The sequence below is a fragment of the Lygodium microphyllum genome, chromosome 26 (genome assembly GCF_053477565.2).
Source record: "Lygodium microphyllum isolate KBCC chromosome 26, Lygodium_microphyllum_v1.1.10, whole genome shotgun sequence".
In the NCBI taxonomy this organism is placed as follows: Eukaryota; Viridiplantae; Streptophyta; class Polypodiopsida; order Schizaeales; family Lygodiaceae; genus Lygodium; species Lygodium microphyllum.
The window spans coordinates 127,427,405-127,434,233 of NC_141160.1; positions in this window are offsets into that span (position 1 = coordinate 127,427,405).

Consider the following 6,829-nt stretch of genomic DNA (forward strand, 5'->3'; position numbering starts at 1 on the left):
TCAATAACCTGAAAAAAATCATAAAACACCTTGAAAAAGCACAAATGTTTGTAATAATAGTGTCAAAAAAAAAATCAATGAAGCCTATGTGCAAGGTACCTGAATAACTCAGCCACACTCATATCGCTCCACCCGTATTTTGCTTGCATACTTAAGAGTGCAAGTAGTGTCTTCAACCGAGATACTCGGCACCCACCATATAATGGTATGGAGGCTTCCTCTCTAAGCGGATCAGAAGTCTCGATATCCATGGGAATTAATGCATCGATCATTGCCTCCATCTCAGGCTCCAAGATTGTAGGTAGGTCTAGAAGGTTGTCTGTCTCCTCTGGCATTGACGGTATAGATTGGCCTTGCGAGTGGTGGATTGGCTCCTGCACTTCATCCATCGCACACCCACGAACTCTTCTAATTGGCCGCAAAGAGTGCACTCCCCCTTGGGACGAGACATCACCTCCCTGGATAGAAAATTTGCCAGCAAGACCCAATCTTATTGTATATGGTATTCAATTAGCTTGCGAGTAAAATGCATGATTGATATTAACTTCAAATTACCGTTTACTGAAAATCCGCAATCGCTTGATCAATGATCTCAAATTGAAACTCGCCAAATCGTCGTGCGTGTTCTATAGACAATCAGCATTTTCGTCTAATTGCCAACTTGCATTGAGAGCAAGGACATGGGACACGCTGATTAAGATACGCCTCGCGATCTTGAACAACAAGACCTTCTTCGTTTTCCATCTTGTCTATGTTACAACAAACAATTTAATGACTTGTAATACAATTTGGGAAAACGAGGCTCAAATGGATAGCTTTATGGAGATGTATGTCAAGTTGCAAGTTGACCATAAGCTCTTGCTTGAGAGGTTTTAGCCTCTACAAGAGGTTGAGAAGCAAATTTTGAAAAACATTGAGGTTGATATTGATGCATCCATGGTGTTGAAATCTAAACTTCAAGATATATGAAATGCTTTACTGATGGATGTAAAAAATGCATGGGACCTAGTAGTTGAGAGATTTATTGATGTTATATCTCAGCCATATACGATGCTCAAGGATTTGTTTTTCCCGGTAGATAATTATTCATTATTGTAGAAAAAAAAAGCATTAGTTCATAAGGTTCATGAGTTGAAGACTAAATGTTTGGACTTGACTAAAAGTTTGGATAATGCCTTAGATGCTAAAAGGAAAAGTGATGAATATGTTACTTCATCATTGCAACAAAAAGATTGGTGACAAGGATGCTATGATTAATTAAGTTCTTCACGAGGTGAAAATAGAGTTGAAGGGGATGGAACACGATTCTTCTTTGGGATTTAGTGGTGATTAGTCAATTATTGAGTGTCTTCTTGTATGGCCATTATACCTTATATACCTAGCTACGGTCTCTAGGTTATGTACTTTGAGTATCTTAGAGGGGCTCTACTAGGATTACTTATACAACTGCACTAGAGGGCTTTGAGTATAAGTAATCCTAGTCAACAAAATTTATGAGCATCATTGAGGATCTCTTAGTCTAATAATAAATCAGTCTCAACAAAAAGCATCTTAGTAATGTGGTTTTTTTGTCCTAGGTTCATTTTAATAAAGTACCATAATGACCATTAGCTAGGGGATCATTTTCTTTTAGTCCTTCCGTTGACTAGTTGGCATGATTACTAATTTGTTATGCCTATAAAGTTAATACAAAAACAAGGAATTATGCATATCACAATTAGATCCCCTAATTGGACATTATGAAGGATATGACCAATTTTAAGCCATCTTAAAGAGTCACTAATGTACGTGGCCCATGGTAAAGCACATTGCATACCATTATCGATAAGTCTATTATCGTGCATCTTAAATCTCCTAATTAGACTTTATAAAGTGTATGACCAATTTTTAGCCCTCTTAAGGAGTCGAGTAGACATACATCTCCATAAAGCTATCCATTTGAGTATACATCTCTTTCTCTTTCTCTCCCTCTCTCATTTCCTCCCCCTCTCTCTCCCTCTCCCTCTCTTTCTCTCTCATTTCCTCTCCCTCTCCCTCGCCCTCTCCCTCTCCCTCTCTTTCTCTTTCTCTTTCTCTTTCTCTTTCTCTTTCTCTTTCTCCCTCTCTCTCTCTCTCTCTCTTTCTCTCCCTCCCTCTCCCTCTCCCTCTCTTTCTCTCTCATTTCCTCTCCCTCTCACAATATATCCTAACACTCTCCAAAAGAAAAAGGGAGAGGGAGAGAGAGAATGCACTCTCCTTCCCTCTCCCTCTCCCTCTCTTTCTCCTTCTCTCCCTCTCTCATTTCCTCCCCCTCACTCTCCCTCTCCCTCTCTTTCTCTTTCTCTTTCTCTCCCTCTCTCTCTCTCTTTCTCTCCCTCTCCCTCTCTTTCTCTCTCATTTCCTCTCCTAAACAAGAAAAAGAGAAAGTGATTTAAACCTTAAACAAGCAAAAGAAGGAGAGAGGGAAACTCACCGATGAGATATGGTGATTGTGGGGCGGCTCCTCTTCGTGATGAAGGCTCCTCCTCTCCTTCGCGAACAACGGCGGTGGCAGTGGTGGCGACGGCAGCAAGTCTTCTTCCTCTCATTCTCTCACGACAGTCGCTCTCTCCCTCGCTCTCGCTCTCAAAACGCAAAACGCAAAAACGCAAAATAAAGCCGCACTCGGTTTCGGCCTGTTTTTTTCCCTGTGGAGCGTCGCTATTTGCGATGCAAATAGCGACGCCACTACCCACCGTCGCTACTCGTCGTCGCTATAAGCTTAAATCCTTAATATTCTTTGTTGGATCTTTCCTTGGTTTAAAGTTTTTCTAACTTGTTTTGATCTTTGCATGTAATATTTCTCGACCTAAACCTTTGTTGAAGGTTGATTGATTGATCTTATTGTAAGTCTTGACTATTTTTTTCTAGACTTCTATGTGCTAAGATATGGTTAAGATTTGTCTTGACTTGTGGAAATACATTGAAAACCTTAGAATTTATTTTTCCTAAAAAATTCATGCTTCTATCTTCTCACAATTGGATCCTATGGGATTTTTTGGTTGCTTCATAAACTAGGGTTTGTACTTCACTTTCATGTTGGAAAAGAGAGTCAATTGGAATGTCCTAGGTTGAAATTCAATAATTTCTAATGGCTATGTATGCAATTTAATAATTTTGACCTAACTTATAACATTGTGATCTTCTCTATTAAAGAGGATACTTTAGTGAATGAATTTAATGATCTGCTTTTAAATATCTGAATTTACTTTTCTCCATATTTTCATGATTCATAAATGCCAAGGAAAATATTATTGATGCAATTACTTGATTCCTAATTCTTATTAAAATTAATTATCATGGATTTTTAATGGATATTTTTTAATGAAAATTTTAATATATTTTATGCATTTTGTTTATATGTCACTAAAGGACCTTGGGATGGTGTTGTATACAATGGTGTGTTGTGCACACTCATATATACATTCGTACCTCCCACACTCCCTGCTCCCTGTGAGTATACTCTCTTTGGCACCATTGGAAATAAGGTCCTCATATGCTAGCATTCTAAGCTTCATCAAACTTTAAGATATGATTGCAAACCTTGAGTGGCTAGGTGGATCCCTTATGAGAAGGAAACCTTGTAGAAAGAAGGAACCATTCCATGGATGCTAGAGGCAAGAGAGTGGACAGAGTTTCTACAAGTTGGAAGTGGTGTGCTTTTACACGTAGTTCTTGTCAATGATGATGGTTTCATCCTTCTCTTCTCTTATCTTACTACTCCCTCTCTTCCTCTTCTATCTTCCTTCTTCTCTTACTCTCTTTCCTCTATTATATCCTTTCCTTTCTCCTCCCTCGTATCTCTTCTTTTTCTACTACCCTCTTCCCTTACTCTTCTTCTTTTTTGCTCCTAACTTCTCCTTCTTTTTCTCTTTCTCTCACTCCTCTTTCCTCTTACCTTCTCCTTTCTCTTCTCTTCCTCACACTCCTCCTATCTTCTTTCCTTCTCCTCTCTCTCTCTCTCTCTCTCTCTCTCTCTCTCTCTATATATATATATATATATATATATATATATATATATATATATATATATATATATATATATATATATATATATATATATATATATATTGATAGTAGCAATTGGTGGCCAAAAAGAAAATCAACTTGTGTGTGCACCTTGGTTAAGGCTTTACGACCTTAGTCTTAAGCTTAACTAGCCTTTTCAAATTTGCAATTATTGCTCAATAGACTATGAGATGCTCTAGACTAACACAGGGTGTGATGATTCCAAGAGATGGTTTTGATCATATAGTCGTCATTGGTGATTGTGGGTGGAGATGAGCCCAAGAAGAGGGTAGTATTTGATTCGATGGTGATGTGATTCATCAATCGAATAATATTTTTGTTTCTTTTTTTTGTTGAAAGATTAAGGTTTTAATACCTTTAATAAATCCCCCCTCCTTCCTCTTAGGTCCCCTTCATATGTAGGGAGGGGTGAAGGCTGAGATACTATATCCTCTCCCCCTTAGGGAAGTTGAGATGTCCTCATCTCAAAAGAAACTAGGAATGTTTCTTACATGGGGCATCTTCACTCATGCCACTTTTGGATGAGATATTCCTTAAGGATTTTGGTTAGGAGGGTACATTCTTTACATCAAGTTTTCTTTCAAGTTGAATCTCAAGGACTCCTTAGCTTGGCATTACAACTTATTGATCGTCATCAAGAACATGATCAGGATTGGCTATATAATCTTTTATCAGGTTAACATAAAATATATTGTGAACTTGCAAGTGTTCATGAAGTTGTAATTTGTAAGCATTGAGTCCTAGACAATTAAGAATCTTGTATAGCCCACAATATCTTAGGCTTAGCTTATTGTTTTACCTCAAGGATAAAGAACTCTTTTTAGGATGGATTTGAACAAAAAATATGTCTCCCTGCTTAAAGATCTGTTCTTCTCTTCCTAGATCAGCATATGCTTTCTATTGATCCTTGGTAGCGTGGATATCTTTTCTAATAGCCTTAACTTGTTCATCCGTTTCTTCCAACATCCTCTTGGAAGCTTCTACCATTAAGGTAGGGTAAAAAAAGTTTAATGGGATTAGAAATTCTTGCCCATATAGAGCTTGGAATGGCATCATCTGAATGCTTTGATGATAGGATGCATTGCAAACAAACTCCACCAAAGGTAGGTATTGTATCCACCACTTAGGTTCCCTACAACAATAAACTCTAAGCATGTCTTCGATGACATGATTAATCCTTTTGGTTTGCCCACATCAATTTGTGAATCATAGTAGGTAGTTTTCAAACAAAGTTGGGTACTGTTGGATTTCCACACCCAATGATGGGAACCTTGGGTACCCCCTTATTATTTCAAGAGGTTGAGCACATAATGCACTAGGCTAACTCTCACCTAGCCTCCCACATGTGACAAGAAATCCTTCCCTTGTAGTGAGATCACTAGGCCTTCCCTCAAGCATAAAGGTAGCACTAGTTGACTCCACAACTAACGTGAGCCCCCATTTTCTTCCTCACCCTCTATGGCCCTTAAAATGCAAGATGAGAGCATGAGACTAGGCATGAGAGAGCATCCATGGGAAGGATAGGAGGCTTCATCCTTGGTCCCTCACTATCCCTTGCTCCCTCTCCACACACTCCCTCTCTCTCTCTCTCTCTCTCTCTCTCTCTCTCTCTCTCTCTCTCTCTCTCTCTCTCTCTCTCTCTCTCTCTCTCTCTCCTTAGCTCACAAAAGGCAAGAATATTCATATTCATTCGTTCTATAGAAAAATTTAGGGTTAGGGTTTCCCCTTTTTGCTCCGGCACCCTACCCGTCTTTTGGCCAAAAGACCGGTCTTGTCAATCTTGCACACCTTAAACCATAATTATAAGCCACATTCATGTCCTACAACTTGCATGGAAGCTATCAAGGTAGTGTCACAAAGTCAAAAAAATCTATTACAATTCCCAAAATTTTCGTAACCTTCCAATGTTTTCAAAACGTTTTCAAGAGTCTTCTTAACCTTCCAATATTTTCAAGAATTCACAAGTCTTTTAAAATGTTGTTAACAAGTACCAATGGCCTTAAATAAGCTCTTTCAAAAGTAAGAAGTGAAAATGATATCACAATCAGGAATGATCCTTCTAGGCAAATCCCTACAATCTAAAGATCTTCTTCACAAAGATCGTTGCAATATCTAAAGCCTTGTAGTTAGTTTTAACTCTGGCATAAGATGAGAAACCTTAGTTAGCATGTCCATAATCACTAGGATTGAATTGTATCCTCCTTGGAGACAGGATAATCCAACTATAAAATCCATGCTTACAAATTTCCACTTCATTTGCAGGATATGCAGAAGAAGAGAAACATGAAGAGATGAATGATCAGGGATGCATAAAACTTGTTTCTAGTTACATTGTTGACTATGGTAAGATTATAACTAGACTTGAAGAGCTCCATCTTACTCTTTCTAGTACAAATTCTATCTCTGGGGTGGATGAAGTGCTAATGGTGGGACATATGCATGGGATTTGTCTCAAAAGGTCATCTATAGTAGTGAAGTTTGATGGTGTTGGTAGGATGCAATATACTTGTTCTTCTATCTCACAAGTGCAAATATTTTTTGGGGCATGTGTATTATATCTCATTTGGATACCTCACTCTGTACGTGTTGTAGGTGCCATTTATTAATTGTTGAGAAAGGGGTAAAAATTTAATGGTGAAGGATGCATATAGAAGCCATGAAAAAAATGAAGCTATTGAAGATTGCACCTACCTTAAGGAGGGTTGATTATATAAGACGAAGACCTATTTTCATTATTGTTCATACTAGCCCTATCACAATTGGTTGAGAAATTGGTCAAGAT